Here is a 23,158-nt window from a genome sequence, read left to right as displayed (position 1 = left end):
TCTTTTCTTTTATTTAAAATTCTTGCTACAATGTATTGTGTACTTCTATTATTCTTTATAACAATCTAACATTGTTCATCCCCTAAATTATTATTCTTTAAAGCATACAGCTGCAATATTTCTCTTTTATTATTATTTTTCTTTTATTTAAAATTCTTGCTACAATGTATTGTGTACTTCTATTATTCTCTATAACAATCTAACATTGTTCATCATCTAAATTATTATTCTTTAAAGCATACAGCTGCTTGTTTCTCTTTTTATTATTCTTTTTCCTTTATTCAAAATTCTTTTAAAGCATGCAACTACAATGTATTGTATACTTGTATTATTCCTTTCGTTTTTCTTTATAACAATCTGCGATTGTTCAATGATTTTCCAAGGTTTCTCTTTTATTATTCTTTTAAAGCATACACCTGCAATGTATTGTATAGTTCTATTATTCTTTATAATAATCTGTGATTGTTCAATAATTTTCCAAGGTTTCTCTTTTATTATTATTCTTTTAAAGCATACAGGGGGGTTGGCAAGATGGCGTAGAATGTTCTACACAATAGAGCGTCATGCTCTTCAACTATTTCAATTTAATTTTTAACAACAATTTCAATTTTGGACATAATTTAGTGTATTACAATTTTTATAGTGTTATACATAATTTTTTGTATGTTCTACGCTTCTGCCTTACTTTTTAATTCACAAACTAGTGTGAAAACAGAATTATTTGAAACAGGCCAATTCGTCCATTTTGGAACGGGCCACCTTCTACAATTATATTAACAACAAAAGGATTTAAAACAATTCTAGTGAAGCAGTCAACTTGGCCTTAGTGCTGTGACTTTTTAATTATAAAATCTCCCGCGAGGGAGATTAATAGAATAGAATAGAATAAAGCATACAGCTGGAAGGTTTCTCTTTTTATTATTCTCTTCTTGTATTTAAAATTCTCTTAAAGCATGCAAGTACAAGGTATTGTGTACTTCTATTATTCTTTATAACAATCTACCATTGTTCAACAAGTTTCCAATGTTTTTTCTTTTCTATTATTCTTTTCTTTTACTAATCATTTTTCTTTTTAACTTTGACATCTTTTATTATTCTCTTTTGTGTAACTCCTATACATACAATAGTACCCCACCCATTACCTGTCACCATATGTCATTTAAATAATATTGTATTTCTATACATCTAAGCTCTCCCCATTGTCTGGGGCGACCCCCTGCCTGCGAAGTTTAATCTGATTTTGGTATATCAACTACTCATAGCAGAGACAGTAAAGAAATCACATTGTACAGTACAATACATTCTAAATAGGCATATTGAAACAAATAGTTGTGAAGATCGACCGAGTAGTGGCCATCCAACAAAGCTGAAGAATAATCATAAACATGTTATTTTAAGAACTATTAGAAATGAACCCAAAACAAATAGTCCAAAACTAGATACTATGCTTGAAATTGATATTGGTATACAAGTGGATCTTGAAACAGTCCGCACTGTCATCAGAAAAGCGAGCTACAACGTTCGCGTAGCCAGAAAGAAACTATATGTTAGTAAAGTAAACGCCAAGAAACGTATAGAGTTCGCAAAAGCTCACGTAGACAAGGCAATATGCTTGTGGAACTCTGTTTTATTTGGTGATGAGAGCAAATTCAACATTCATGGATCTGATGGAAGAGTTAGTGTGCGGAGGAACCCAAACACACACATGGAACCGAAGCATGTGTTTCTTACTGTGAAGAATGGAGGTGGTGTGTACTCGTTTAGGGATGCATGAGTGTGGCTGGAGTGTCGACCTTGGCATTTTGTCGAAGGTAAAATGGACCAACCTGTTTACCTCAACATTCTGAAACAAAATATCTACGACAGTGCAAAGAAACTGAATATGGGAGCTTCCTTTATATTCCAGCAAGATAACGACCCTAAACATACTGCACGAAAAGTGAAAGATTGGTTGCTATATAAGTGCCCAAACAACTTCATACTCCTACACAATCTCCTGACTGTAATCCTATTGAGGATCTGTGGAATGAATTAGAGAGAAGCATCAGGAAACACAATATTATAAAAAAGGACCAATTGAAAAATGCATGATGTGAAGAATGGAGGAACATATCCCCTGCAACTACATCAAAATTGGTCACTATATGCAGAAACGAATGCGAGAAGTACTTAAGGCCAAAGGAGGACCAACTGATCATTAACTGCAGTCGAAACGCAACGTGGTGCTCTTATTTATGTGCATTTCTTTATGTGTACCGAAACTTTTTTGATTCGTAATATGGTCAGTATTTCGTGTGTATTTGATTTTCTTCTGAATTATATATTCCAAGTGTTTTATTTTCTTATGAATATGTTTATTGTGAAGTTCTTTATAAAAAACTTGTAGAAATTGTCGTTTCCCTTCTGTACTTTGTAAGGTATATGAAAACATCTGTACGGAAACTTTTTTGACCCATTGTATATAGCCAAAAGCAGGAAATATCTTTTTATTTGATAATTAAATATAAAGTTATTTATTGCGGCTTGCAGCTTTGTACTTTTCTTATATATATTTTTCTCTTACTTAGAAGAAGAAATAAAGCTTTTTCTTAGTTACAATTTCAGAATGAATGAATATATGAATATTTATTAGTTTCTCATCTGAACGAATATATATATATATATATATATATATATATATATATATATATATATATATATATATATATATATATATATATATATATATATATATATATATATATATATATACATTATTTCCTGAGAACTGCTAGTATTTTTGAAGGGTTACTTTCGTTAAACTTTGAAATTTTCGGTAGCCAAAAACTTGCAGTAGATATTTTTATATATTTCGTAATTATTATTCCTATAAAGTGAAAATATACAAATATAGAAAAGTAATAAAGCTATGAGAAACATCTTGTCTTCGCGCATGAAAAGCGTATGAAACTGATGGAATATTGATTTGACGATTTTCTGTGAACGACGATTAATTCTAAGAAAAAAAAAACTACATTACATTTTCTAGCATATTTTCCAGAAATGAAGAATTGCAAGATAATTAATTTTATGAACCCTTACCCTCACCCTCACCTCCCTCACACTCACCTTCCATTGACGCCCTCACACTCACCCTCCCTCACACTCACCCTCCATTGATGCCCTCACACTCACCTTCCCTCACACTCACCCTCCATTGACGCCCTCACACTCACCCTCAATTACTTTATCGCCCTCACCCTCCAACGCCCTCACACTCAACTTCTAAAATGAGGGTGAGGGTGAGGGCGGCCCTCATGAGGGCAAAATGAGGGAGGATGACCATCTCTGGTAGTAGATATTAGGAAAAATTTTTAGCACCAAGACTATTTACCCCAGTATCATGGTTCTCGTTTTGTTTGGAATGAAGCAAAGTTTTTTTGTAACATTTGCATGCCCATGCTGTGTACCGGAGGGAAGGAATTCGCAGGAAACGGAGACTCTTTTAAAAAATCATTTTTTCTCAATTTGGACAGGAATTTTATTGCCTTAGGTTCATATTAGGGAAATTTACAAATTAGGAAAACAGTATTTCATTCCCAATAAAACGGGATATGAACCATGATTCTACGATAAATAGTCTCGACGCAATAGCTGCTTGACTGAAAGTCTAAAATTTACCTTAAAAAGTGGAAATCTCAAAAGGGTTAATGTATAGGGTTTTCTAGTTCGAACGAATTGTTTGTACAGTTCTTAGAATAATGTTTAACGACAAAAGAGTTCTAGTTAAAAGTTAGTGGTGGGAATATTAACTGTTCTGAATTGTGGTTTAATAAGGCCTCGAAAAAAAATTAACGAATATCTTTTCCATGCTTTTTTGGCTTGGGATTTTTTTCTTTTAATATTTCATATTTAGCGAAGAAACAACAGTGTGTTCCAGCTTTCTTTTTCCATTAAAGTCTAACTAAAAAAAAAGAAAAAAAATGTATTCTGAAGAAAAATAAAAGGTAAGAGCCACCGCACTAAGCTTTGTTGTTCCAGTTCCTTAAACTAAATCATATTATGCTGCTGCTATTAATGAAACATTTTCTTCTGAAATATGAACAAAATTGTGAAGTCTTTTCGGTTCTAATATTAGGTATTGAAGAGTATCTGAAACAATAGTGTTTCTGGAACGGCGGTGATACCTTTTTCTTGCCAGCCAGTTTGACTTTAAGCAACCCGAACAACACATTTCAAGATGTATAAATTTCAAGAACTTGATATCATGGTTAGGCAACCAACGTGGGACTTATGAGATCCTAGTTGTGTCAAAAGAGCGAAAATTTCCGTTTTCTTTCCTAAAGGCGTTTTTTAAATGAAAATAAAGCACGTCTGAAAAATCCGGCTATTTTGCGTCTCTAGTCCGGTATATCAATACAAAGTGCAGTTCAATCTATGTACTGAAACATTTGAAGATTAATGTGGTGTGAAAGTAAAATAAGAAAAGTGTGCGTGTAGGTGTATTGTGAAAATCTGTTGATCACTTTAGAAAAAAATTTTGTCGTTGTGATATGTCTTCAGCCTCTGGGTTCTGGAGAGTGACAATGTGGCTTTAGTGCCGAACGTATACGGAGCAATCATGTCGTACTATTTAGTGATTAATTAATAGTAAATTATACTTCATACGTATTCCGACGCAAATCAAATGAGGTCTACTAGTTTTACTAATGTACGACTCTTGTGTTGAATGCAGGGCCGGATTTGCCAATAGGCCCGGTAGGCCCGGGCCTATGGGCGCAAGCTCCCAGGGGGCTCACAGCCGAAAGAAAAAAAATAAAAATATATAGCCATAACTTAACATATTTTTTTTTTTGAATTGATTAAAAATAATCAGGCTAATAAAGCATTCTGATTTTGAAGTTCATTGGAACAAATAATTGTTGGTAAAGTTCACCAATCTTTTGTTAATACATTAACGGTATTTTGTTAAGCCCAGAACCAAGTAAATTCCTCAAAAAACTTGGAATGATAAAATTGCATCGTGAAGTGGTGTTTAAGCAATTAACATATAGGCCTGATATAATTTTAAATAAAGGTTTTTAGGAAAGTAACTTTAACCAGACTAGGGGGCGGAAAAAATTATTGGGCCTAGGGGCGCCAAAATGCTAAATCCGCCCTGGTTGAATGAATACATTGGGTGGGTGAAGGAGCTGTCTTTACTTCAAGTAAATCTAATAGAAATTTTTCAAATGTATAGCTGTTTTCGTAAAATTACAATTATTTTTCCACACACGCGAAAAAAAAAATACCTAACAGTAACACTGTAAAGATTAATGGAAATTACGCGCTGTGATGGGGGGCGCTGTTGAGAGAGGGGCGCAACAAAAAGACTTGCCCCCTCCTATATTCGAAATGTTGTTGCGCGGCTGCTTCTGAGCTCTGTGAGGAGATGCTTCGTAATCGAATAGTTCCAGCAATGAGAGATACTGCAGAAGACAATTCGGCCCACAGATGGTTTCAGCAAGATGTACAAGACCGCACAACGGTGTAAATATGCGGCAATTTCTTAACACGGAATTTCCTAAATAACGGATTTGCAAAGGAGTTGGGATTGGGTGGCCCGCTCATTATCTGCTCCCCTGGTTTATCACCACTATACTACTTTTTCTGGGTTTATCTAAAACTCCGAGTATTTTTTTCTGTATCAAACAAAACCAATCACTTTGGATAATCTTCGTCAAAGGGTTGTTGATGAAGTTGCACTTATTGAACTGAACGTCGCCAGGAATGCAGTATTTGTGTTTTACCATTGAATTGCTCACTGCCAGACCAAGAAAGGTGTGCAGTTTGAGCGTATGTTGTGAAACATCAGTTACACTTTGTTCATCTGGCAATTTTAGACAACCAAGTCGAGAGAAGCAAGGGGACTCATGATAAGTTCTTCGAAGGAAAAAAAAAAAAAAAACGGGAAGACACTACGTGGCTGGTAAAGCTGATGTGTAGTTACGCATTCCGTAACTAGGGTAACAGTAATTTAGTAGCAGGAAACGAAGACAGAGCAACGTTTTTTTATTCTCTACTTTCATGTGAAATGGAATTTTCAACGAAGTTAGGGTTATGTTAAATCCAAGTGTATCAGCCACCCCTCCCTAACAATTTAACTGAACTTTGAGAACGTATTTAAGAAGCAGATGTATTTCCTGCCTCTGGAATGTAAAAAAGAGTGTGCCAAGAATTATACTATCAAACTGATGTATGTTGAATTACAAACTGCACTCATATTGAGCAGCTTTGACAAGGAACATAACACGCATGTGTTTATAAACAAAAAATAATTGTGAGTTTTCTCTAATTTAACATAAGCTGCATGTCATTGTGACTAAACAAAGTTGAGTTACTAACCTTTCAAATCGTGAAGATCATTTAAATAGCCCTGTATATTAATTAAGTTTCTTTGCACTTTATCCAGGTTTTGTAAATTTGTTCTCCTGTGAAATCTCCTTTGTCATTTGTGCTTTTACGTACTAGTGTGAAATAATGATTTTATTTAATCTGTCCGTGTCACGTGATATTTAATAAACAAATTGGTCTACTTGACCTTTACAATTCTAGGGAAGATGTTTCTTGTTGCAAAACACAAAATCTTTCTTTTCCATATCGTAATTGTCTACCACGGTCGCATTGAAATGTAAATGAAAGAAATTTTGTTTTATGCTAAGCCTTTTTAAAATATTGGTCACATATTTCGTGCTTTTTAATTGCACGGGTATTTCTCGAGTTACTTAGTTTATTATAAATCCCAAGTAGCGTACGATTATATTTTTTTGTGATTACAGCGCCATCTAGCAGGTAACGGAAGTACTTCAAGTAAAATTTGAGTATTTTCGATCCCAAATTCGAGTCTGCAACAAAAATAGGGAGTTTCCATTTAAAACCTTCAAGTTGTCCCCTGGGGCTCCACAATGGGACCCATGAGGGCACTTGTTGTTTACAGAATTTTATAGGCCCCTGACATGTGTACATTCTTACCTATTGTCACATTTTATGTGAGATTTGTCACATTTTTTATTTCAGAAGTATTTCAGGTCGCTAAGTTAGGGGACGTACGTACGGTGATATTCATTTTTTGCGATTACAGCGCCATCTATTAGAACAACGAAAAAGTGCTTTAAGTAGTAGTTGCTTAGTTTTGATCGTAGAATCAGAATCTGCAATAAAAATAGGGGGTTTTTATTTGAAGTTCTCAAGTTGGCCCCTGGGGACCTGTGATGGGACCCCTGGGGGCACTTGTTGTTTACAGAATTTTATACACCCTTAACATATGTACATTCCTACGTAACTAGATTTGTTACATTTTTGTTATTTCAGAAATATTTGAGGTCGCAAAATTAGGGGACGTGCGTACGATGATATTAATTTTTTTTACGATTACAGCACCATCTATTAGAATAACGAAAAAGTACTTCAAGTAAAAGTTACTTAGTTTTGATCTTAGAATCAAAATCTGCAATAAAAATAGGGGGGTTCCATTTGAAATTTTCGAGTTGGCCCCTGGAGCCCTATGATAGGACCCCTGGAGGCACTTGTTGTTTACAGAATTTTATAGGACCTTGGCATGAGTACATTCTTACGTAACCAGATTTGTAATTTTTTTTCGGAAATATTTGAGGTCGCAAAGTTAGGTGAGACACCCTGTACGTATATATATATATATATATATATATATATATGTGTGTGTGTGTGTGTGTGTGTGTGTGTGTATCAATATTTAGCCCCCCCTTAAACAAAAAAAAATCTTGACTACGCTACTGATCACTTTATTCCACAGGATTTTGTACTTTTAGATGACCATGCCTCCTTCAAGAATCATATGACATTAATTGATTAATATACATTCTAAGAGAGAAGGGGAGGAGGTAACGATTTATGAAAAAATTGAGTAGGCCTACCTCACGAGCACGTAAAATTAGGAGGATGAGATTTGGTGTATAACCTCCTCATTAGAAATAAATGAATCCATCTTCCAACATTTATTAAAATTTCCGTTTTAAGGAGGGAGGGGGAGTCACCTATCTACATAAAAATGTGTGTACTTGTGTGTATATGTTACAGAAAATATATCTGGAACACTTGGAGAAATTTCAACTAAACTTCGTATACATATAACTTACAATCTGGAAAAAATACTGAGGGAGTAAGATACATTTAGCACTCTTAGTGAGTGGGGAGGGGTACAATTGTGAAAATAATTTTAAAAAGCAAATCCGTTACTTATTAGTGACGAATCCGTTTGGTAATATTCTACATGTGGTCTTTATTTGTAAACAACAGCATATGCTTCTTATTTGTAAACAAAACCATGAGCTCTCTTACTACAACTACTACGAGCAAGCAGACGACAGGTACCGTCATCATCTTCAAGCCATGTGACAGAAGAGGAACACTAGCGTCAGCACTATGCAGAAGAGGATATAAAACAAGCTGTAAGACCTTCATAGACATCAGTTTCGGCTGGTCAATCTTGCTCTCTTAGCTTGCCTGGGGCTCTGAGGTCTCCTGCCCATCCCTGGAATTTGGGAACTGAACCCCTCTCTCTTAGCTTCTCTGAAGCTCTGAGAGCTTCTGTCCACCTAGATTCCCTGAAATTTGGGAACTGAACCCCTCTCTTTCAGATTGCCTGAAGCTTTGAGGTCTCCTGCCCACCTAGATTCCCTGAAATTTGGGAACTGAACCCCTCTCTTTTAGATTGCCTGAAGCTTTGAGGTCTCCTGCCCACTTAGATTCCCTGGAATTTGGGAACTGAACCCCTCTCTCTTAGCTTGCCTGAAGCACCGGAAGATCCTAAACCCCAACCAGCTATCTTGCGTGGAACTCTGTGTTTTCCCTGTCTGCTTAGATTGCCTAGAGCTTTGCGAGGCCTCAACCTTTCTTTGCTTGCTTGGGGCTCCGTGGTATCCTTCTCTTGGCTGCCTGGATCTTGGGATACCTATTTAACGAAACTACGTAGAGAACTGTATTGGTCTTCGGACGACAATTAAAGTGACTTTGCATGTTATATTAATGACTTTTATAATAAAAGGTTGTCAAAGAAAACCGAATCCCCATGTGCTAAATTTCTCTACCTACTACGTTATCAAAGTAATTTTACAGTACTTTTCACAATCACTGAGATCATTGGTGACAATTCTGATAACATTTAAGCTGAGATTTAGACTAGAATGGGCATGTCAAGTAGCCTGAGTATCGACAGAGCAATCAGGAAGTATTTGATCATTGTTGTTTTTCTCACCTCTTTTTTATTTTTAAGAGAAAACATTAATGGTTTTGCACTTCTTTATTTATTTTACTCGGTGTTGCCTGGGGAATAGACAAGGAAATCGGGAAACGCCGATTGTATTGCTCTTTGTTACTTTTTATTTAACTCATTTCTCCATTTGTAAAAAGATGTGAGGATGGCAATACAAAAGGCGTTGTTCTTCGTTATTTATCTCACACATTTCTATATCCAAAGGGATAACACCGAAGGCGTTACTCTTCATAATTAATTTTACTTGGCGATATGCGGGAATGAACAGAGGCTGTGCTCAAAGCATTGCTGTTCGTTATTTCACTCATTTCGACGAAGGTGTGAGGACGGAAGCGCCGAAGTCGTTGTTCTTAACTTTATTAGTCCCGGCTGCCCAAGGCGTACGAAGGGCAACATTCAAGGCATGGGGAGTGAGGCGTAAGATTAGGAAGTGGGCGACATTACACTTTCATTGAAGTGCGTATCGTAAGGAAGAAAGGGTGCAGATACTTTTCATAAACCAATTCCCCCTTTCTCTGTGAAGACGAGACATTTCAGCTAGTAATAAATATAAAATGCTAAATACTTCTTCCTTGCCGAACAAGCTCATGTTACTTGGTTATTTGTAAATGTTAAAATGCCATTTCATATGCATATGCGCATACATAATAAATTTCTGAAATGTCTTTAATTAGAATACAAAAAGGAAACTGATCCGACAAAATTTGCTACTCCATGTTGACCCATTCGTAAATATTTCTCTACACGATATTCTTTTACGAGTCTTAATGTATGTTATGCAAAAGGTTTTCTCACGTGTTTCTTCTATCAATATCAGTGGGACCCTTTAAATTTTTTGTAAGTATTTTTCGAAGTAATCTCATTTTAATGTGCTGAAAAACACGATTATATTATTACCCAATTAAATTCAAATTTATGTAACTGCACTTACAACAGAAGTACCTGTTCTACACAAATTATGCATAATTACTATTCCAGATAAATGATAAAATCCCTTAGGCGATAATCTTGATGTATCTTAAGCCATATGCATAAATATATAAAGTCAGTATGTAGCCCATGCGAGGATCATTTTTGTCAAATCAAACTTACAGTAACTCTTTTTTCTCACTCATGGACAAAATTTATAAATGAATGTTTTGGTGCAGTATAGACATATGTAGTAGTAAATTGTTATTAATGTATGTACAATAAAATACAATATACGATACAAGCGTAAGAGTTCAATTTTTGTTAATATGATTGGTGAAAATGGTATTCCATTCTCTATTCAAATTTCCTTTTGCGGTATTTAGTTTAGGACTTTTTTCTAATGCAATAAGCCTCAAAAACTTTTCGTCCAATCGTTGATATAAAACCTGAAGATTCTACACATAATGTTGGTTTTATGTAAATTATTGGACAACTCCGAAATAAAATCTATATCATTTCTTTTGATCATACCAATATAAGTGTCTAAGCACAAACAAGATACCACGTAAATGTTGCTAACATGCGCGCTGACTACATGGGTGCTCCGGGGATCCAGCACCCACAATCTTGTGGGTACGCCGCAAGATTTTTAGTTTGGACCCAGTTTTGAACCCGTTTCTGTTATATTTAAGTCAGCACTGTTACCGACTCAACTAGAGCAGCCCCAACTTATCCTTATAGTACCGGTATAAGTTACTTTATCACAGCACAGCCCTTTCATGAAATATTTTAACTAAAAATAAATCAATCAAACACGTCAGGCCATTGATATACACCCACACAAATTTTGAAAAGTCGGCGCTGTTGGTTGTTAACAGAACTTTTATCATCGAAATAGCTTTTAAATTGACTCAAAGATCTTTACAATTATTTAAGTGGTTTCAAGCATAACTTTTATTGCAATTTTTCTTAGTCTATACGACAAACTAGGAAATAACGGAAAAGAAACACGTTTATCTACCTGTTTATACTTTATTTTAGTTTTACCAATTTTTGAACTTTCTACAATATTGAATTGCCCTTTTGTTGTTAACCTTCCATAGTGAGTCTATTCAGGCACGTAACCAGGATTTCGTGAAGGGGGAGGGGGGTCCGTGACATGAAATACTGTGGTCATCATACGAGGGGCTCGATCATTCTAAACTATTTTACTGGAATATATGAGCCGATATTAGATTAGGGGAAAAAATGACATGTCATGTTTTCAAAAAACAAAAAAAAAAAAAAAAAAAATTCTTCAAGCAAAAATACATCAGATAATAGTACATAGTTTTACGATACCTGACAGTATAGGACAGTGCTGGAACACGACCTATTTCAGAGAAATTATTCATTTTCCAGAAGTACTTGCAAATTTTTGTCATTACCGTCACATTTACATTTTTCTTCATCATAATTGATGTATTGCAATTTTCTTTTATTTCTCATACTTGCTAGATCTATTGTAATATATTGAACAGTAATATAAACAATTTTAGTGAAAAATAAACTAAAAATACTAATTTACTACTGATAACTGTGCAAATATGGTAATCGAACACAAAAGTAACACCAAAATATCAATATATCATACAATTAAGTAAGAATTTAGTATAATTATTGCGTAATACCAAAAATATGCGTTAGTTGTGTACATTTAGAACCTTGCTGTACCTGATACCTGTTTACTTTACATATTAACTACAAATTATTGGTCCGTTTTTGGAATGACATCAGTGTTGTGGTAATGACATAATGCTATATGGTGGTGACAAACATAAATAAACAACAATCCAACAGTTGGTGTACACTACAAATTGTAATAGTCACAAAAGTCTTTCCGCAGAATTGAATCAATTTGAACATTTCCTCTTATCCTGCTTACATGCTGAGGTTCAAATATGTTGAAACCTGAACATCTCTTTCATACCACAAAATATCAGACTTTGGAGGTCAAAAGAATCTATTTTTGCCAACAGACTTCATGCACTGAACTTCGTAATTATATTCTCCATGATTTTTTACTGTACTTAAATATTATTTGTCCATGTACACTCATGTCCCAAATGATTGTCGTATATTTATAACTGTCTTCTTGTAAGAATATAAACCTAATTTGATAATGATTTTGTACAATACTTTTAATATGATACTATGTGTGTAATCGGGAAATGTATACTTGTGGTAAATTTTATAGGAAAAGAATTATAAATACGAAAATTAGATTGAGTAAACCAAAATGTTGGTAAATGGACAAGAAAGTTTTATTTTCATTTTATTGTTCTTATTTACTGCTCTTTTGACATGAAATTTGCCACATACATGTCTTTGCCGATTATACACATACTAACATTGTAAGAAATACCGGGCGGAATTCGTTATCAAATTATATTCCTACAACAACATATTTATAGACATGCGACAATAATTTTGGACATGAGTGTACATGACTATACACAAAGAGAGCCATTAACTGTTGAGTTTCAATTGTTCTCAAGAATGTCGTCTCTTCCATTATCGGTATTAGTTCTCTCTCACGGTGACCTGAAGACATGATGTTCTAGTTTCTTTCCGAGGTCTAAACTCTGATAAATATTTAACTTTATTTTTATTATTATTATTATTATTATTATTATTATTATTATTAATAATAATAATAATAATAATAATAATAATAATAATAATAATAATAATAATAATAATAATAATAATAATAATAATAATATTGTTCGTTCATATCGTTCTTGTACCTTCCAGCTTTTCTCTTCTGTGCCTTCTATTTTTCTCCAATTCTTTAATTCTTTTATATGCAGTGGATCTTTCTCTCCTCACATGTTGTCTTCCGCGTGTTTTCTACAAACACTCGACCCTGGAAAAAAAGAAATGAAATTGCATTATTTAGTTATAATCTAAATAATGCACATGGAACAATTTTAATTTCTGACTTCTTTTGTCTCAAAATATACTTTCCTGTCATCGGTTTTTTCTTTTTCAAAAATGAGAATTAGTGAACTATAAGAATATTGCATGTCTTCCTGTGGCTATTACATAATTGAAGACTCGCTGTAGATAAAAATGTAAGTGCCAAAAACAATATTTGTTGTAGCAGTAGAGGCAAAAGACGGTAAATTGTGCCCAAGCGTCACAAAGTAGAAAATACTATTTCTTAGAAATACAACCTAGCATATAAGAAAGTGAAGCTGTGTATAAAAATCTAACTAAGGCATAAACGTATTAAAAAATAAGTGAAACAGTTTCAAGGTAACACTTACATTGTTTTCGACAGCGAGTCTTCAATTATTGTAAATTCTGAGTTACCCTGTTCCATTGGTCTATGAATATATTGAACAACTCAAATATAATAATTTTTTAATGGCCATTATCTTATCAGGCGTATTCTAAACATCTACTTTATTTTCGTGATGAGTAGCGGTGAAGTCATAATTGTTCGGATACTCACCACCCTGGAACTTGTTTTCCATTCCTTGACGCCAGATAGAATGCCATTTCCATTCGTTACCTTACCTAAAGGCGCATATAAACTCGGTGTTGGTCCCCATGTCTTGTTCTTTCTGTCCTTCCAAAAGAAAACGACCAAAATCACTAAACGACAACAGAACAAGGAAAGCTAAACGGCAGTAGACATATGCTAAGTTATTACTTATATTTTTTCTATCATAGGCTATATAACTTACGTTCATTCTGATGACGGAGGAGATGCTGGTGGAGTTTCTTTGATAATATTTGATGAACATTTGTCTTTGCTTCTTTTCCTTCTTTGGTTCTTTCTTCACTGTTTTCATTGTCTGTTTTCCTCTCTTGGGCTTCTCTCATTTACAGGTTTCAGCTTCTTCTTACTGATCCTTTCTTTGTATCTTTCCATCTTCAAGTACTTTTGCCATTTTATTGAATCTTCATTTAATTTTGCTCTATAACGAGCAGCTCGCCTTTTAACAGCCAATGCTTGACATGGCATAGTACAGCAAGTCTGTGAGAAACCATTAATACACTTTAAGAAATTATTACGAAATTAGTGAATAACCTTACATAAGAATATCAATTAAAACTAAACAACAAAATTCTAATTAAAAAAAAACTTATTTAATCTACCACCTAATATGAATGAAACGTTTCAAATGTAACATTACACTGTGATAGAACAAGATGGAGCTAGGTGGGTTTAAGCCCCTAAGAAGGTGTTAAGAGACAAGTTGCCCTACAGATAAAATAAATAAGACAATATTTTTAATGTTTCCTGGTTGATATATTACAGATGTTAGGTCTCTACTTTCGAAAGAAATTTTCGTAGCTTCCCCATCGCCTATTTAATTTTGCTCCCGTCACTGAATCTAGGACTTGTTGTCAAATTCCTAGTTAATTCATAAACGCCGTAATTAGCAGCTTAAATAGTTTAAATCGTAGTAGTTTGCTTCCCTCTAGTATAAAGATGTGATCTGCATAATTTGTATATTTTATTAAGAAAAAGCATATCATAAATATTTATGCTATACAGTAGAAACACGTTTATGTACTTCAATAGCCATTATCACACTTCTATGTCATTACCGCAACAGATATATATATATATATATATATATATATATATATATATATATATATATATATATATATATATATATATATATATATATATATATGTGTGTGTGTGTGTGTGTGTTGCGGTAATGACCGTTACGGTAATGATAGAACAACAATAAATCCTTATTGTCATTGTTCATTGTTAAATGACGGCCATGAGGTAAGTTGGACAAATATAATGCATTACAGCATAATGTAACTTCGTAAAAAGGTTTATGATTACAAAAGTCCTTAAAACAAAACACACGTTGTGGTAATGACGTTGAATAAAAATACTCACCCAAACATAGAAGTTTGAAGCACAATAAATCTTCAGTAATATACATTACACGTGAACTGTCGCGTACATCACACACAACTAGGATGTCAAATCGTTCTTCAATTGTTACTTCCTCAATCTTGCCAGTTCCAAGTTGCTAAATAATTGAATTATCAACTTTCTGCGGTAATGACATACTAAGCTGGAGACTGAGATTTTACAAATAATAAAATAAATAGAATTAAAGGTGGAATATTTTATTCATCGGAGTAATGAGGAGCAATGTATATTCTCTTGAATGTGTCGATTATTTAAAAAAAAATAAAATATTGGAAAGTGACACAAACAGTTATGTATTTTGACAACTTGTTAGTGAGGACACGTTGCAGTACTAACCATATTGTAACGCTCGTAAAAGTTCATGAGGAATATCAGGAAGACAGATATAACATGTATTTGTTCAAAATACAATGAAAGCTTAATGGGACACGATTTTACCCCTAATCAAATATTCACCCATATATTGGTTCGTTTAGCCAGGATTTCGTAACGGGAGGGGGGAGGGGGCGTGACATAAAATTCTGAAGACCCAGAAGATCGATTAATCTAAACTACTTTACTATCAACATATATTGGTTTGTTAGGACAATAAAATGAGGATATGTTGGTAAGTATTTCAACAACAAACTATGAAGAAATCTCGAATAAAATAATAATAAAAAAAAAAAAAATTGAAGAAGATTATACAATATTTACGTCCTTCTTCTGTTTATTCAAATATAACAATTTTTCTTTCATTATGACCCCAACTATTATAAAAAGTACATATTCACTATTATAAAAAGTACATATTCAATAATGTCTTGTTAAATATCTTACAATATCTGCGTTCCTTTCTCTGTTGAATCAAATGTTAACAGAACTTTCTTTCCACATAAATTTTTGTTTTTATTATTCCGTCAACTACTGTCTGTTCCAAATGACAGGTTAAAGGAGCAGTAGAAAATTGTTTTTGAAATAACATGTTTGATACTGTAAGGATGCGATGACTAAAAATTATGATAAAAAATGTCCACGCTATTACAGAACGGTACTATGCTTTCCGAAGCTTGAAATCTCCCTGACTAGAAATTCTGAAAAATCGGTAACTTTTCTAGAAATTTCAAATTCCCTGATTCTTCCAGAATATCTCGCTCACTTCGCCACCTTGTATTGCAAGTAATACAAATCTCCTCATAAAAAGAGTAACCAAAAGCTTCCTGTAGTTTATTTTTAACTCTGATCCTTTTTTTCTCATTTCATTTTGTTTCATCCTTTCTTAATTTTTTCATTTCTGGTCTCAAAGAGTGGGGCCCGAAGCCCCCGGACCCTCCCCCCTTGGCTACGTACTTGAGTCTATTGTACCCATTCCTAAGACCTAAATCAGTCCTTAGTTCTTCGGTATTCAGTTTCGTCGTTTAAGTCAGCCCTTGAAGTCACTAATTTATAAGCTCTGATGAACATGTTAATCCAGGTATTGACTTTAATCCAAGGATGTGCTAATTTTGTGTGTGCATTTAGCAGCTACTAGCAGTAGGTTTCCTATGCATTTTTGCCTCAAATTTATTGTACATCCTATAAAAAGTAACCTCCAAGAACCTGATGGAGTTCTTCCAAATCAAGAGTAAAGTTAATTTTAGAGGTTATTGGTTCCAATTAGACCATTAGAAATTTTAATTGGTCAGGCTTGTAGATTATAAGCGTGTCATCAGCATAATGAAAATATTTTGTGAATCTTAATTCCGAATTCTCAAGAATTCCTGACCCAAAGTTATTGATTGCTAATAGTACAGGTAGTGAACTTCCCATAGCTAGCCCATGTTTTTGCTCATAACAATTATTGTCGAATTTAAAATGAGTATTAAGCAAGTATTACCTCAAGAATTTTAGTGATTTCATAAATTTCAAGGTCACTGAACATCTTTCTTTCAATGCGGCCTTGATTTGTAACTTCACGTCCTTTCTTTATAATTAGTTAATAACTCCTCTCACTAGTTTGTTCACTTTTGAAAAATTGTCGATCCAATTATTTGCTGTCACGTGCCATGTATTTTGAATAAGTTTTGCCTTATGGCGATGTTTCCTTATTTACTTCTATAAAACATCAACGATAAGTTTTTTTTTTTTCATGCAGTAACATTTCCTGTATTTAGACCGTACCCTCTTCCCAAAGAAACAAGAAAAGACAAGCCCTGACCACTCAACTGGAAGTCAATTTTTTGGGAGATGTTATTAATCGAGATGTTTGTTTTATTAGTAGACTCGTAACTTCACCGTCAGCTGAATTATGCTCAATGTCTCCACAAGCAACGTTTAAAATAAACATTTTAATTTCCTTATGGATCTAATGAAACAAGCCTACTTCCAACATAGAAATTTTCAAATGACTATTAAATCAAATTTGTCAATATTATTTCTTTTATTATTCTTTACAGTTCAGTGATACGTGTTTTGTTCTCTCTTCGAATTAGTAATTTACGTTGTGAATAGCATTTTTTTTACTGTTTTATTTATTTATTTTAAGACTAGCAGCGTTCACCCCGCTTCGCTGCGGTCACCCCGGAACGCAATAAACTTTGTTACTTAGATAATTTTTACTTTTTCGCTTTCAAGTGATATGATAAAAACCATAGAAGATTGCAGTAAATCTTAACATTATATCGCCTGTCATTTATGTTAACCCGCCCCGCTTCGCTGCGGTCATCCCGGTGCTGGCATATTGTAAAAGTGTCTGTAAAAATAAGCAAATCAATTAAAAAATTTTAAACAGAAGATTCAAGCTATTTTCCGCTCTATATCGCCTGTCATTTATGTTAACCCGCCGAGTGACACGGTCATGCGGGTTGCATATAAATACGTTTATTTTTACCTATGATGAACTAATAACAAAGGATTTGTACGTTATGGACACTTGAATGGTCAATTATCTCAAGACACTGGTAATTAAAAATTAAAGTGATATGATAAAAACCATCTAGGGTCCAAATCCTAATAACCCCCCAAAAATGAAAGAAATTGGTTCAGCCGTATTAGCGTGATGAGCGGACAAAGGATTTTGTACGTTCTCTTTTATATATATAGATTTGCAAATATAATAATAATAATAATAATAATAATAATAATAATAATAATAATAATGAGAACTTGCTCATTTCTCTATACGATAGATATATATATTGCAAGCTAATAAATTTCATGTTTGTTCACATTGAAAAACAGAGGATGGGTACAACCATAACTAATTACCAGAATTTTATCCGCTTACATTTCGATTGTTTAGAAAGGGTCTTATATAAAGAATATGACAATAAAAAATCATTTTCCCTGGATATGATCATTTTATTTTTATACTTTGTTTAGTCATAGAATACAATAACTTTTCAGATGAATACTGGTCAGAGTCACTCCAGTTGAAGGTAAGACATAAAAATAGCAGTTTAGTCCCCTCCCCACCCCTCTTTGGAGAGGAGAGGTAAGATAGTGAACATAAGTAGTAGTGACAATGGATAATGTATATTTTTGGATTCTTAAGAAATTCATGGATAACGTCATTGTTAACAAGTTATGTGGATGCGTGGTCTCACGTAAATGTCTCTTTTCATCCCTTTTAAAAGCCACTGAATACGTCCTTATTAACTCGTGCTGAGACCTACATCTTTATTCCATAGCCCATTGATTTATTGTGTATATGGAATTATTTTTCTGTTTTCTTGGAAATAAACTGGAATTTTAAAGATCTTGTTTTACAGATTTCTTCTTGGTCTGCTACTTTTCCGAAACCAATTTGCATTACAATATTGCTGAAATTAAATTTGATCATTAAATAATCAAATTATTGTATTACAAAGGTAGATTTAAAATAAAACTAGTAAAATTCCTTTTCACTTCAAAGAAAGAAAAAATAATTCCCCGTAAAAATCAATAGGCTAAAAAAATAAAGATAGCGCAGGTACCGGTATTCAACATCGTTAAAACATGTCTCAAAAAATATATTTTCAGAAACAAACTGAATAAATTAAAAGAAACGCATTGAGTTGAAAGCAAATTCTTATATTTATTTATAAAACAAGTATGTGAACATAATTGATCTTGCAGCAAATCTATCCAATGTTGACTTTAATGTTCTTTTCATTCTATTGATGATCCAGCTTTCCATTCACTAGTACTTCGCTGATATTCTTCCCTCTCCTTGGATTATGATTTCAACTTGGCTTTAAATTACGAATCTCTCCTAGCATGACTTATCTTCTTAATGGAAGGGTATTTCCTGTCTTGGGGCGTTGATCTTCCTTTCTTACATTGCTTTTTCTTCAGTATTCCTTTTTATTAGGCCAACTTTAGAACAGCTTTCCTCCTTCAGCTTTAATGGGGTGGCTGAAAGAATGGCTGGATAGGGGGAAGACAGACAAAGGAGCACGAAAACTTCAGGAGAGACATCTGGGCCATAGGACATCGGGTCAGATGAAAATGTAGGCATCGGAATAAGTGTTAGGGCGCTGATAAAAATGCCATAAGCTATGTAGAAATATACATAACATATGGAGAGCCAGGTAAGGTATGTGTCGTGTAAGTGTAATTGTTCATATAACTATCAACCATGGGAGAGGGTACACAAAAGTAATCGGAATTACAACACAGTATGGATACGTTTTGTAGTTACGGAATGTGCCACTAGACATTGTTAGCTTGGAGTTCCCGCATCAATGTCTTAAGTAGTGTCAATCTTTGTGAAGTGGTTCCTTCTTGATACTACATTGTGTATTCTCCTACCCGAGCGTAATGTTCTGTGATTATTGTGATGCATGACCACAAGGAATAAAGAGGATGGAAAGGATTTATGGAATACTCTCAAACGAACTGCTGGAGGTGCACGCCAGTACAATTTAGTGCTGATTCAAAGCCCGGATAAATGGTAAGGATTAGCGTCAGGAAATGCATCCGGATGTAACAGCATCCTGTCAAACCAACATAATGCCTAGGAAAATGATAGTGTTCTTCGGAAGCGATGCATAAGAGCCTGCCTTAAAGAAGCTACTCCATATACGATTAGGAATCATAAATGTGGGGTCAATGAGCAGAACAACAGAAAAAAAAATGGTAGACCTAATGGCAAGAGAAAGAATAGAAGCACTATGTGTGCAGGAAACAAGGTGGAGAGGAAATACAGCGAAGAACCTAAGAAATAGATATGAACTACTGTATGGTGAAGCAACTCAACAAGGTAGAAATGGGGGCAGAAATTGTCCTGACTAGTGAACTAACTGAACGGGTAGTTGGTGCAAATAGGACTTATAGAACAATGAGTATCAAACCGTGTCTTGAAGAAATGTTTAGTATTGTGAACGTGCACAACCCGCAAGTTGGATGCGAATCCGAAGAAAATGACACTTTGTGGAATGATTTGGAGTGAACATACCAAAGGAAGGAAGAATAATTGGCAATCTAAACGGGTATGTTGGTACTAGAGGAGGACTTATATCATCAAAACCCCACGAAAGTTGAAATGTCAGAGAAAAGAATGGGTAAGGGGTGAGAATATTAAATTTTGCACTGGCATGTGATTATACTATATGTAACACATTAATCCAAGAGAATACAAAGCAGTTTGTTACATATAAAGGTGGAACAAGGGAGAGCCAAAATAGATTCTCTCTTATGCAGGAGACAACTTGCAAAGAATTGTATAATCATCAACAAAGAAGCAGTTGAAACAAGAGTCGTAGTACTTGTTCGTGGAAAGGAAAAGAATCGCTAAGAGAACTACAGCTAACATTAAGTGGTGTCAATTCAAAGACCAAAATCTAAGATGCGAGTCCAAGGGAAATGTATTACAAAGAGTACAACCCATGAAAGGAGCCAAGAAATGGTGGGAGATGAATACTGCCTACATTAAAAAGATAGGGGAAGAAGTAATAGATATGACTTCAGGTAAAGTGCTCCAGTAGATAAAGATTTTGGTGGTGAGATGAAGATGTTCAGATAGCAATAAAGAGAAAAGAGGTACTAAAGTAAAATGGGATAAATTAGGAATTGACGAGGTTCGAGAATGATTGTGGAAACTGAACACAGTAGCTAAAAGAGAAGTGGAAAAAGTAAAGTCAGAAGCCTAGCGAGAAGTGTACGAAGAACTTGAAACTAGCATAACTGGGAGCTAACTCCTGTGGATAGCTAAGGCGCGAGACAAAGCGACAAAAGAGTTCTCTCATACTATACAAATAAAGAACGAAAAAGAGGAAGTACCACAGAAAGAATAAAGTCACAAGAACATATGAGACTACTATAGAAAGCTGTTAAATGAAGAAAACTTGTGACTAATCTTGAAGAACAATGTACCAAACCAAGGAGTTGTAGACAACATAAGGAAAGAAGAAATAATATTAGTGGTACTCAAAACAAAGAATAGGGACACAACCAGTCATAAGGAAATATCTGTGGAAATATGGATATGCTTTGACAAAGAAAGAGAAAATTTATTGTTAAATTTGATGCAGGGTATTTACTGAAGAAAGAATACCCAAAGAATGAAGAGTATGAAAATACCAATTTTTAAGGAGAAGGATGATATTCAAGGTAGCGATAGTTTAAGACGGACTAAGCTGATGTCCCATAAAATGAAGATTTGGGAAGGAATCCTTGAGAGATGGCTTCGGGAGGAGACATCAATAGGTGGTGAATCATTTGGATTTATGCATGTCGAAGAACAGATGCGATTTTTGCAATTTGACAAATGATGGAAAAATACCAAGAAAAAAAGAAAGAACTACATGAGTGTTTCTCGACCTGGAGAAAGCTTATGACTGTATATCGCTTCAAGAGCTCTGAAGATTCATAAGAAGTATAGGTATAACAGAAAGGTGTGTTCGTCTCATCCAAAATATGTATAAGGAAGGTATGAAAGATCAATCACCTTTGGGATATGCTGTTTGCAGGTGACACTGTTTAATATAATACCAACATAAAAGAGCTGGAAGAGTGGAAAAAAGTTTCGGAGGATACAGGATCAGAAACCAGTGGGAAGAAAACTGAATATATGAACTTTAGAGGAGATGGAGACGAAATCGTACAGATGGAAGGACAGGATATAAAGAAATTAAATAGATTTGAATACCTATGTTCCATGGTGAATAAGAATGGGAATTTAGACGGAGAAATAGAGCACACAATTAAGATGGGATATGAATGGAAGAAGATCGCAGGTACTCTTTGTAATTAAAGGGTAAGTTTCAAGGTGAAAGGAAGAGCCTACAAGACCATAGTAAGACCTGCAATTTCGTACGGAGCAAAAACATGGAAAATAAAGAAAGTTGTAAGAGAATAAACTAGACTTGGCCAACACAAAAGTGCTCAAAAGAAATGTGGTGTTAACAGAAAGATCCATGTTGAAAGAGTTCAGAAAGAAAAGAATAAAAGATAGCTTTAAAATGACCAAGATGTCTAAGAAAGTACGAGAGACAAGATTTCAGTGGTATGGTCATACTATGAGAGGAAGTGATTATTATGTCGACAAAAAAATGGGAATTTGGAAGTAGAAGCCAAAAGAGGAAGAACAAGATGGATAGATTGCACAACTGCTGACTTAGAAGAAAAGAGGTTAATAGAGACTGGTGTTTGAGAGTGAGCAAGGTTGAAGCAAATCCTCAAAAATATCGATCCTACATAAGCAGAAAAAGAAAGAGTAAGAGAAAAAAGAAGACAGTATATCACTATCCGAAGTTCATGAGTAGAACAAGCACTTTCGCGAAGAATGGATGTCGCTCGAGGATAACAAGTAGAGTGGTGCACCGAAGCATGTTACAGACCAGCATGTTGCTAAAGTGGATGAACTCATCAAGGATGTGTGACAGTAGACGACATTTGTGATCCGTAAGACTTCCTTGCTCATTCAGACACGAAGGGGGTCAAGTCTTGATAAATTTTTAGTCAACTAAGAAGAGACTTGAACTGGGAAAACACATGTAAACTTGTGATTTATTCAAATAATTATCTTTAAGAACTTGTCGAGTAACAACGAAATTTCAGACTCATTCTTCAGTCCTTGTAGT

Source organism: Thermobia domestica, chromosome 11, assembly GCF_964235325.1.
Source record: "Thermobia domestica chromosome 11, izTheDome1.hap1.1, whole genome shotgun sequence".
Classification (NCBI taxonomy): domain Eukaryota; kingdom Metazoa; phylum Arthropoda; class Insecta; order Zygentoma; family Lepismatidae; genus Thermobia; species Thermobia domestica.
The sequence above is the reverse complement of the archived record's forward strand: the minus strand, read 5'-3'. Positions refer to the sequence as shown.